We start from the raw sequence: 13,009 nt of genomic DNA on the forward strand, positions 1-13,009 counted from the left end.
CTTTTTTCCATACTTCACACATTACAGTTTGATTATGAGCCAGATGACATACTGCGTCACTGATTTTCTGGTTAAGTTAACAATTGCTCTCTCTTATCAGTTTATCGATGAATCAATTAATTCAACCAGATGTATACATAACCTGTTGTCTAATTGCAGAAGACAGCTTTTTACTGGGTCTCACATTTGTCTGCTATTTCACTGATCACTTGAATGCCATCAAGTCTTCAATGGAGGTGCTAATCAAGTTCAAGGACCTAGCACTCCTTGCCATTTGGCTATGCTTGCATTACATAGAATTAGAGTTTTTGATAATGCGCTCTTGTCTATCAGAAGTGTTTGTATGTAGGTTTTATTAGATTAGGAAGCTTTGTAGGGGTTTCTTGGCTCATTCTTCTTCTGGTTACACCGATAATTACAACTATTAATTTTCCAGACAGTGTCGGGTTTTATTTGTTATTTTGACCTTGAAAACCCAGACGTTTATTTGCTTCTCAATAGGAGTTGGCTCATCTTTGTTATTAATTTCTGGGTTGTAAAATAAATGGCATTTCATTTCATAATCAAAAAAAAGATTATTTCCTTGTTTTATCTGCTTGCACACATATTTTGGGGAAAGTGTTCATTGTGTGTCTTTTGGTGATATATGCAAACAGTACTTTTCCCCCAAGGCACACCAATGGCCTAGCCAAACTTTCAAGGAGCGCCTGTATTCATATCTGCTTGAATAGCATTTATGCTACCAATGTCAGTTCTTGTTTTGGTTGCATTAGCAGGAAAAAAGGGCTTTTGATTATCTGAAGGGAGATTATCTTCTTTTTCAACAAGTGCCAAAACAACATAAATTTAACAGGCCAAATTTCCTTTGGAGAAGAGTTTTGTTCTTAGTTCCTCATAAATAGCTTGGCCCACAGTAGCTTCTCCCAACAAGCGATGCACTTGAGCTGAGGTCTGTTTTACCTGGTATTTTACTGCTTTTTTCTAAGTAGTGGGCGACACAGATTTTGTTTGCTGACTTAAGAATATTGTCTGTTTTCTCCCTGACATACTGTTATCCTCCTCTCTGTTAATACGAGCCTTTGATGGGTCATGTTTTCCACCATCTGCCAGCTGTACAAACTTACTGAATTTCACCTTAACAAAAAAATATTTTTTTTCAGTTTTCTGGTATAGAAGTGCATATTTGCAAATTAGTACATACAAATACAGATACTGACTGCAGGGGGATATATTGGAATAATATGTGGCTATCACAGTCCCTGGGGACACAGGTATTTGCTTCCTGGAACACAATTTAGGAACCACTGCTCTAAATATTCATGAAAAGCTGTAAAAACTCATTTCCATGAATTTTTTAAAATTTCATTTTCTAAATTTTTAAAACTTTTAGCATAAAAAGCAAAAAACACATAATTTATCTATCTTTACTTATTTTTACTTTCTTTCAATTTTTAAATTGAAGATGTAAATTCTTTAAATTATTGCAATTTAGTAATGGTGCAACTGGATCAGCAGTCACAGCATGTTTGTAAGTGATTACATTCATGATATAAACATTAACGTTCATCAAGAAACTGCAGATCAGTTGCAATCAAACAGTGTTATTGCTACAGGTTAAAGGCAGAAAAGTCACCAGCACCATTTTGGGGCAAATGACCCCCATTTATTTGTGGCTGCGCTGAGCAAGGCTCCCCTTGTAGCTGAGGATTTAGGGGGAAATAGTCTGTTTTTTTTAAATAGCAGTATATGCAGGAAAATATATTTCTCTGACATAGCTTTGCAAAATCTTTGCAGGCAGTGACGTTAAGATAACAAAGATGGGAAAAATCAAAAAGTCTGTTTTTTTGTGCTTCATTGATGGGCTGTTTCTCAGTTTGCGTCTTTGGCCAGCTTTTCCCGTGCTGCATCATAACTTTGTTTGCATAGCAACTGTTGAAAGGATAATTACAAAAGGGCTTTGACAGAAGGAGCTGAAATTTCACATTCTACTTCTGTTTAAGAGTAAATCCTTATGAAAATGACTCATCTGTAGATTTTCTGTTTTGCCCCATGGTTTGTTTGGCTAAATTCAATTATCAGTTCGGATTATTTTTTGTAATATTTACCAATAAATAAAAACCCCCACCAGATATATAAAATTCAATTATATAGAATTAAATAAAATAAAATAAGGCAGCTGGTAGTTGCTGGTAGTAGTCCTGCATATTAGCTACAAGCCCAAAAGATGGCCTACACAGGTACATTATTTCTCATGTGTTCTTTTAAGTGAATAATGTTCTTGGATGGGAGGGAATACTAATAGTCTAACCTTAATTGTAAGCAAAAGCTCCCACTCTGTTTAAAAGTTGGATGTGTATAAGCTATATTGCAGCACTTTCATGCTTTGATTGGATGAACAACGCCTGGAGTGTTATATTTCAGTACTTTTAACACAAGCGCACACAAACACACTAATAGCCACTTGGCTTGAGGGACTTTGCAGGAAAGAACAAAGACACATGTGCACACTCTGGTTCTGCAGTTGTCATCCTATTTTTCAGAGACACTTTAAACAATCAATGCCCTCTCCAGAGTAATCCATATTCTCCATATCCGTGTTTGCAAGACATAAAACATCAATTATTGTGTCAAATTTTATTCTGAAGTCAAGAATGACAAGTAGGGAATACAAATGAGTCCTGGATACACACACACACGCACGGGGACACACACGAACTTTATTCCAAACGCATGCAAGCTATGCTCCTTCCTCCTCCCCTTGCCTCAGACACACAAATACCCCATCTTACACATGCGCACACACATATTCACATTCACCCCCATAAGCAATCCTTTTTTTAAAAAAGGGAAAGCGGGGGGCTGAGAGGGGTTTGGAGCGCAGCTTGCTAGCTAACGTACATAATGAAAAGTGCAAGCTCTGTCATTTTCTGCAGATAAAAGTGTTCTGATGAGAGTCGGAGACAATAGCAGGGCATTAATCTCCTTGACGTACCAAGCTTTGGCTTTAAAACACTCACTTCCCCCATTCAGAGGCCCTCTAACTATCTAAGGCTATACTCTCCAAAAATGTATTAGGAGTTCACATATAATATATTCACACACACAACATGTGCAAACTGCAATTACATTTATAGTAATTATATATAGGTATGTGTGGTATACACGTCAAAAACAAGGGTCAGATTTTATTTTTTAATGTCTTGCAGAAATTATTGGCTGTTATTGATTACTGTTTATTTCTTTTTTTTTCGCTATTGGTAGTAAGCACCAGGCAAGTAAAACTGCTGATTAAAGCAGTTTATTATCAGTCTAGTTATAAGTTATCAGTATGCCCAAAGACAATGATTTAGCTCAGGTTATTATATTAAAAAAATATTCTTACTATTTACTTCCTACAGGACGAAATGGTAGTTTTGAAACCTTTCCAAATGAAAGCTATCAACAGAGCATTAGGACACAACTGGTCTCACTTCATGTCCAAAACATTAGTGTGCAGCCATTTTCCGATTTCTCCAGAGATGGTCGATTGGGTTCAAGTCTGCAGCCTGGCTCGGTCTCTCAACGAGATTCACACACAGTGGTCATGAAGCCACTCCTTTGTTATCTTGGCTGTGTCTTTGGGGTCATTGTCCTGTTCGATGATGAACCTTCGTCCCAGTCAGAGGTATAGAGCACTCTGGAGCAGGTTACCATCACCAAGAATGTCTCAGTGCATTGCTTTATTCTTCGTTTACTCAACTCTGAATAGTCTTCCAGTTTCTGCTGCCAAAACAAGATCCCAACAGCATGATGCTGCCACGACCATGCTTCACTGTTGGGATGGTATCGGCCCAATGATAAGTCATGCCTCGTCTCCTCCAGATGTGATATTTGGCATTTAGGCCAAAGCATTCAAACCTTCTTTCATCAGATCAGCGAATTTTGTTTCTCATGGTCTGAGAGGCCTTCATGTGCCTTTTGGCAAACTTCAGGTGGGCTGTCACGTGCCTTTTAATAAGAAGTGGCTTCTGTCTGGAGATCTGTCAGAGTGACCATTGGGCCCTTGGTCACCTCCCTGACTGAGGCCCTTCTACACTGATTACTCAGATTGGCCAGGTGGCAGGCTCTAGGAAGAGTAATGATGGTTCCAAACTTCTTCTTTTTATAGATGATGGAGGCCAATGTGCTCACTGGGATCTTCAATACTGCAGAAACCTGTACCCTTCCTGAGATCTGTGCCTCCATACAATCCTGTCTCAGAGGTCTGCAGATAATTCCTCGGATTTCATGGCTTGGTTTTCACTCTGACATGCACCATCTACAGATAAGTGCCTTCCCAAATCATGTCCAATCAATTGAATTTACCACAGGTAGACTCCACCTGACACATGATCAGTGGAAATAAAATGCACCTCAGCTCAGTTTTGAGTGTCATGTCAATAGTTATGAACATGTCATATTTTTGTTCTTTTATTTTTAATAAATCTGCAAAAACTTCAAGCAAACTTTTTCACTTTGTTATTACGGGGTAGTATATGTAGAATTTTGAGGTGAAAAATTAATTTAACCAAAAGCTTTTTCATATTATTGTCACCTGAATGATAATACTCTGGGATGTCAGAAATCATTAGTATTAGTAGTAACTATTGTTGTTACTATTAATATTTATTCTTGCCAGAGGGGAGCATAACAGGTGAAAAAAATACAAAAGTTGCTAAACATGAATGTTCTAGCAATGTAAAGCAATTTGCACATGAAGTAAATAACTGGTTGGGAAGACACCTGGATTTAGGAGAGAAATCCTTCACATTATGTATATACCACATATATGTATTTAAGCATGTAGAAAACAGCAGGATTCTAAAAGCTCTTTATGCAGTGATGTGATAATTCTCTTTGAGTCCATATAAAGGGGCGTCAACCTTTATCCTCTTGCTTTGTCCCCTAATAAAATACTGCATTTAAAAATTAATTACTATACAAATGTATTATTAGAGACTCAAGTCTTCTTGGCTTTTGTTTTTCATATATATATATTTTATACAAAAACAGGTAAATGATCTTGAAGCAAAAACAGGACAGAGCAAGAATTTAAAACCTCTCCAGTCGGGCTTTTATGCAAATGTAACAAACATTCACATTTAAACAACTGACACAGGAGTTCAATAGAAAATCAAATACCTGGTCATGCTAATTATCCAGTTATCTGTCACTGACTCGTTGCAGAAGAAGGAAAGAAAATGCAGTCTGTAAATGAAAAACTTGAGAAACTTTCTAGTTCAGTCCTGGCCAAATGTTCGCCCTGGCGTTGGTCTTGTATTGACATTATCTGCTTGTTAAGTGATGACATATTGAACCTTTTTAAGGATCCAAGCCTCTGCTGATTTGGCTGAGGTCCTTGTCCTTTCAGCGTGCTGCAGCACTGTGTCCCTCGGTTTATAAAAGTCCTTAAATCTCAGTCAGTTGTCATTCTCCTATATACATTCTTTTCTTCTTAATTTGTGCTTTACACGTGCAGCACACCTAAGCTTGTTAAAAAAGAAAGAAAACAAAGGATGGCCTGCACTACAGATTTCTGCCTCACTGTGTGCCAGACACTGTGACATTTCAACAGGTAAGAAATGAATTCCATCCAGGCCAACTAAGATTTCAGTATAGACATCATGACTCTTTGAAAGAACTAAAAGAGGTCATCTCAGACAATTTCTTGGCTAGACTTTTGTCATTTTTTTACTTTTCCTTTATGGCATATGATGATTCTTGTCTCTGCCCACAGGGCGCTGGCAGGTGCTGCACCTCACAGAGGGATCTTCATTGTGTATTTATCAAAGCAGCAACCTGGGGCTAAAAAATAAAGCCACGAAGTAACAAAAACTGAAGTGCTAGTAATGGCAGCTTAAGTGAGTCTCATGCTAAAATGCCCAAAGCATAAAAACAGCATGTTGTATTCTTCCTACCAAATGATTTTTAGTAAATCATCCATCTTAATGCTGGAGTTAGGAGCATAGCCATGTTGATTAACAGGTGTACTGATGCAGGCAGCTGCTAGGCTACACCTTCACTAAGTGGAGTCAGTGAAATGACCCCTTGATCATTTTTGTTCCATTAAAAAGGGACCAACAGCATAATCTGACTAATGATATGGCTTGCTGTGTGGCCCCCATCGAGAAATTTGAGCTTCAGTTTTTGGTGAAATTCAAATTTTTAGGTTTCAAAAAGTCCAAAACAAAATGTGAGCATCAGAGTCGCTACTTTTATCCAGTCTGTGCTACTTTCAGTGGGAACAATCTAAACCGCACCCCAAAATCTTTTATCTGTTTCCTGTGCTTCTGCGTCTGTTAAGCTAACAGTGCCTCTGTCAGGTTTCCTGGGTCGCTGACCCAGTGATTCAGTTCTGTTCATGTTCAGTTTAGTTTGCCACATTAATGTTCTCACTTCCTGTTTTTCCCGTGTCAGCTTGTGTCATTAGTCAGATTATATTCAGCCCTGTACTCACCTGTTTCCAATCATTGTCATCATTCAATGATGCTCCTCGGTTTCACCAGTTCTTTGTCGTGTCATTGATGTTGATGTCGTCTCTCCGCATGTAGGTTCAGTTCAGTCAGTCAGTCAGTCAGTCAGTCCAGTCCAGTCCAGTCAGCCAGTTAGTTCAGTCCCCCAGTCAGTCATTTCAGTTCGTGTTCTGTTCATCCAGCCTACCTACAATAAAACACCATTATCCTGCACCGTGAGTCCAGCGTTTGGGTCATCTCTTCCTCGCCTCCACACACGACACGCCTGACAGAATGACACCACCCGTGCCAAGAAGACATGCTTTTGACCCAGCGGACTTGGACCTTTTTGAGCGGCAGGAGGCAGCGCTCTCCTTGTGGGCGGAAAAGCTTAAAGAGAGACAGCGGCTCTTTGCGGAGCGAGAGCATGTCTTCGAGGGTACTCGCTTGGCTCTGGGCGGGCTTCAGAGACGCTGCGTTCACCCACCTGCTGCTTCACCTGCACCGGAGCATCCGCCGCAGAGAGTGGGCGTTTCTCGCCGCGCTTCAGCGGTTCCCTCTCTCGCGGCTCCGCTCCTCGCTCACACGCCACCTGCCTCATTCACCGGACCTTCAGCCTCGCCACGGCACAGCGGCTCCGCCTCCCATCTCGGCCCAATGGAGGCTCCCGTGCCAGAGGCTCGGATGTGTACCCCGCCCGCTTCCTCTTCCCGGAGAAAGTGGCTCACACGCCGCCATAAAATGGACTATTTTCAGCAACTCCCGGTGGTGAGTTCCAGTGACTGTTTTCCACCCTCATTTGATTCTTCACTTAAAACAAATAATAAACTCATCTCTGATTCATGGGATGTTTCCCTCCTGGAGGATGATGTGGACTGGGAAGATTTGTTCTGCTCTGCTCCCCCAAACACTGTTCAGTTAAAGAGTGTAAATAGTGGTGGCAGAAAGACCAGAACAATCCCTGATAAAGCTGCCAGTAGCACACACCCAGTCACTATTTCCACACCCATCACTCAGCCATTTCCTACCAGCACGGCGGCGCCAATTCGGCCTTCCTCTTCAACCGTTTCACCTCCTCAGACGGCTAGGGCCCAGCCAGCAACCATTCCTGTGCCAGCTCCCCGGACGAGGGCAGCTGTGACCCAGTCTACCTCCACACCCGCTCCTGTTTCTCAGGTGGGGGTGACTGGTGTCCAGCCACCTTCCGTGCCTGTCCCAGCGCCCAGGCTGAGGGCAGCCAGAACCCAGCCTGACCTTCATAGAGGCTTGGAAGAGCTAACCGGTCCACCTGCTACTTAACCACTTCATCCACCGCCTGATCCAGCCTTTCACGCACTAGCTCTATCCCTGGTTAGGCTAGCTGAGGTGTCCCCTGCTCAGGCACAGGCTTTACTAGTTCAGGCTGTAGCTCAGCCATTAGCCACATCAACCTCAGCTCCGTCGTCAGCCTCGCCAACCTCTGTTCGTCCCTTAGCATCCCCAGTCCAGTCAGTTCACACGCCTGCTGTTCAGCTTCCACTCCAGTCAGTTAATTCGCCTGCTGTTCAGCTTCTAGCTCAGTCTCCTGCCCTCCAGTCCCCTGTCCAGTCAGTCCAGTCTGCTCCTGTCCAGCCTGTAGTCCAGTCGCCTCCTGTCCAGCCTGTAGTCCAGTCGCCTCCTGTCTCCCAATCGCCTCTTGTCCAGTCTTCGGTAGTCCACTCAGTTCAGTCTGTCATCCAGTACCCTGTAGTTCAGTCGTCCGTTGCCCAATCTCCTATTCAGTCTCTGGCCCAGTCACTCATCCACCATCCCATTCAGTTCCCAGAGCTGCAGCCACAGCATCCAGAGCCAGCTGTGAGCTCTCCCGCTCCTCAGCCAGGGGTTTCCGCGCCCGCTGCCCCGGCCGCTCCTCAGCCAGGGTTTTCCGCGCCCGCTGGCCCTGCCTGTCTCCAGCCAGAGGCTTCCGCGCCCGCTGGCCCTGCCTGTCTCCAGCCAGAGGCTTCCGCGCCCGCTGGCCCTGCCTGTCTCCAGCCAGAGGCTTCCGCGCCCGCTGGCCCTGCCTGTCTCCAGCCAGAGGCTTCCGCGCCCGCTGGCCCTGCCTGTCTCCAGCCAGAGGCTTCCGCGCCCGCTGGCCCTGCCTGTCTCCAGCCTGGCTCTGCAGCTGTTGCTCCGTCACCGCCGGCTCCCATGCCGTCGCCTGGTCCAGCCTCAGCCTCGGCTTCTGCTTCGCCTGGTCCAGCGTCTCCCTCAGCCTCAGCCTCGCCTGGTCCTGCGGCTGCCACGCCGTCGCCCAAGCCACGTTCTGGATGTCATCGCCGGTGTGGTTGACCACCAGATCTGCTCAGTGGCCGCCGCCGTCTTCCTCGCGGCCGCCCACCAGATCACCTCCAGCGTCACAGCCGGCCACGTGGTCGCCCACCAGAACTGTCTCGTTTCGGCCACCGGCCACGTGGCCGCCCACCTTAACTTTCTTTGTTTTGGACTCCGTCCCTCCGTCCTGGACCCCCTCCGCCCACCCTGTTCTGGTTTTTCTTTCTTTCGGCCATCGGGTGCCGGCCTTTGAAGGGGGGGGGTACTGTCAGGTTTCCTGGGTCGCTGACCCAGTGATTCAGTTCTGTTCATGTTCAGTTTAGTTTGCCACATTAATGTTCTCACTTCCTGTTTTTCCCGTGTCAGCTTGTGTCATTAGTCAGATTATGTTCAGCCCTGTACTCACCTGTTTCCAATCATTGTCATCATTCAACCTGTGTATTTAAGCTCCTCGGTTTCACCAGTTCTTTGTCGTGTCATTGATGTTCGTGTGATGTTGTCCTTACCGTGTGTTCTCTCAGTTCAGTCGGCCATTCAGTTATCCAGCCAGTCAGTGTCCGTTCACCCTCTGTTCATCCACTCCTTATAATAAACCTTCACCAGTCTTCACCTACCTGCGAGTCCTGCGTTTGGGTTCCTTCTTCGTCGCCTCCACGTAAAACCTGACAGCCTCTGTAGCTAGCCACGGGCTGGCACAGCTTCATGTGTCAAGTTGCCCTCAGAACGTCAGTGTAATTCAATTTTCATCTTCATCTTCATTCATTATCCAAATTCCTATTTTTTTTTTATTTATTTGAATTTATTTATTTACCCTATATGTTTATTGTTTGCTTTTGGAAACCATAGACGAATTTGGACCTAGAAACAGCTAATCAAGTCAGGCTATAAAATCCAGTCAAAATCTTTTTCTGCTTTTCATTTTAAGATATCACTAGCTATGCACCCATAAACGCACAGGTTAAAGCTCAGATTGATGTATTTCTCAAAGCTGTATTATGCTATAATAATAACAGATAGGCTCATAAAATAATCACATATATATCAAACAATTTTAAGAAGACATAAAGCTGTCGACAGCTTCTCACCTCCTCAGCAGCTGATGGTAACTGCAGGCAATATGAGGTAAGTTTTATAGATACCTTTTATAGTTTCTGTGGATTTCTCAGATATTTTTGTACAGTGCAGATTCATCTCAATATAGAAACGTGACATATACAGTGTGACTGCTTTTCCCACCATAACACCTTATATCAAGGTATATGCTTACTCTTCCTACTTTTTTATTTATCCATGTGTTGCTCTTTAATCTTCAGTTGCCAAGTGATGCGTGGCTTGCAGGGGGCAAATTAAGTGGCTGAAAGTTTGAGTTCGTTCATGCACACGTGTGTTTTTGTTTCTTCTTGCATTTGAGAATTGTTCAGATTCAATCACGGGTGTTGAATTTTGAAATTGAAGGTTTGGACAGATAGCTCCTGCACATTTTCCTCATTTTCACTGTCTTGAAGGTTTCCTCCAATGGTTCCTTTGCACTGTCTATGTCCATTTTGCTGCTGGTTCAGCATAACGCTAATTTGCATTTCATGCCCTACAGCTGCACAGCACAGCTACAGTCCTCTTGTACAGCTTAAAGCACGTTCCCTTGCTCAAGGGCATCTTTAGAGAGTTACTCATTGCTTGCTTTTAAAGTATTACAAAAGATTCTGGTTGGGATTAAAAGCTGACATGACAGCAGCACTGAAATAAGCACTCAGCAAGTTAAATGCCAATAAAAAGGTGTTTTGGTGGGTAAATCAATATGGCATGTGAGGAGGTAACATTTGCAGTCCTTGCTGATACAAAGCCGTTACTTTTTTTTTTCCCCCCCCATTAAATTCTTACCTCTAATGACTAAGTACCAGATAGGCGGCTGATTTGTTGCCTGTGCTGCACGTCACACTGTACTTGACGAGGGAAATTCCTTTAAAACGTGTAGTTCTGTGTTACAGAATGCTTCAAGCAAACATGTGCTGCAGAATGACCCCTCTTGGCTGTCTTTGACCTTCATTGACGTACTCCTTTGATACGATGAGTGCACCGCTGACCCCTCCGTGAATTCCTCCATGACTGACAGGGGCAAAGAGGAGTTCATAGGAAACTCCTAATGCGGCTCCTGACAAGTGCCTCCAACCTCGCTAACGATGACAGAGGAACTTCCCACACAATCAGCCACTGCATCAGTCTCCCAGGGGAACCGGGGGAAGAGCACGAGGTAGCGCAAGAGACAGGGAGAGAAAGTGTGTGTGTGTGAGTGTGTTTAGGCTGGAGGGGTGAGGAAAGGCAGTTGACATTTGTTTGGCAGCACATGCAAGCCTAAGTTACATGTCTTGGCTGTAGTGAGTGAAATGTTGACAGAGCTTTGCTTGTTGGTTGTATCACATCAAATAATATTTAAACTGATAACACTTTTGGTTCCTAAGCTAAAAATTAATACAAGCTACATATGAAAATTATAGACTTTAGATTCATGTTTTTAACTCATTTGGATGCATAAGACTTTGAATAAGATCCTTCTGCCCATGTTGGGGTTATTGTCATTATTTACCAAACACATATGGTTATCTATATCTTTACTAGGGGAGGAAATTGTTAATGAAATTGCAACAGATCGTTGATGTTCTTTCAGACTAGATTTGTTTTTAGGTCAGACGTCAAAATTTGAAGTATGTTTGTGTATGCATTAAAACTAGTGCTAAGGTTCACGATATTTTCATCCCATTATTATGTGCATTTTTAAAAAGTCTGAGTGGAAATGCTAAAAAAGAAAAGAAAAGACAAGGCGAGTTTATTTCTGAAGCACCTTTGAACCACAATAAAAAGGGCTTTTTCCATAAAATACATTAAGACTAGAAGTAGAAGAAACACAGTGAATACGATATTCATGTAAAAGCCACACTGAAAAGAGGTGGAATACTGAATAGTGTTTTTTGGGGTTTTGTTTTGTTTTTAACTTGGTTGAGATGGAAAAGTTTTTCCTGGTGCACTGCAAGCAGACATTGCGAATAATTAATGACATATAGTTATGCAAATGGACTCAATGATGAGACCAAAATTCAGAAAATAGAAATTTGGGATAAATTCTTGTTAAACTTGCACTACAACTGTACAAAAAACTTAATGTTGACAGTTTAAATTACATTTCCCACAATTCAACTTAATGAGTGACTTATGAAACCCACTGCATTCACGGAGGCTCGACCAGGGTGACTAAAGCTTGGACATCCCAAACAACCTATTTATAATATTTTGCTTCAATGCCACTAGATCACAATACTATTAATCTTACTTGACCAACAAGAATTGGTGACTGCATGGACGCTACTTTTATTCCACTATATTTAAGAGTGTACTTTGTACTGTATACAATTTATTTCAAAGCAATAATTCCTCATTATTTTTTAGATTTTAAACTATAAATCTAACCAACTGTTGGGTAGCTTTCGTCTAATACAGTAATTTAATCTCAACAACAGTATTATTTTCCAGTAATCTAATGCAGTGTTTCCCAACCTTTTGGAGCCACAGCACATATTTCACATTAGAAAAATCACACGGCACACCACCAAACAAAAATGTCACAAAAAGCATATTGATGATTTTTTTCCCTGCGCACCTGGCACAGTGGAACTGGCTCAGTGTGTCCCCAGTATACCTTTTTTGTTTTCTTCTGACCGCTACTTATGCTAGGGCCTTCATCTGGGTCGGAATTTTCTCCAGGACCCAGTTCAGACTGGCTACTTTTTCTTTTCAAACATTTGTCTATTTCTCACAGCATGACTATTATGTAATTTCTTCTTCAACTTCTTCTCTTTTACTGGCAGTTGGCAACCCATTTAATTAGAGCAGGTAGTTGTACTGCCCTCTAGTGGAAGAGAATGTAATTGTTCTGCCCGTTACTCACGCCAATCGCTTAGGTGGAACCTGATCATTTCTCATGGCACGCCTATGTGCTGCAGCACAGTGGCTGGGAAACACTGATCAACAAACAACATTATGACTTTAATGTAATTAAAAAGTTTAAATACTTGTTTTACCATTTTGTGAACCAGTTATTCAATACAAAACAGTAATTATGCAACTTTATGCAACACTGCTTCTCATGAAATACCATCTGTCTTTGGGCACAGTTCTACAGCCTGACAATCCAGTCTGTTCTACAGTTTACTACACTGTATTCTTTTTCTCTACGCCCCTGGTCTTGTTCTTGGTCCCCA

The sequence above is a fragment of the Oreochromis aureus genome, linkage group 23, assembly GCF_013358895.1.
Source record: "Oreochromis aureus strain Israel breed Guangdong linkage group 23, ZZ_aureus, whole genome shotgun sequence".
Taxonomy (NCBI): domain Eukaryota; kingdom Metazoa; phylum Chordata; class Actinopteri; order Cichliformes; family Cichlidae; genus Oreochromis; species Oreochromis aureus.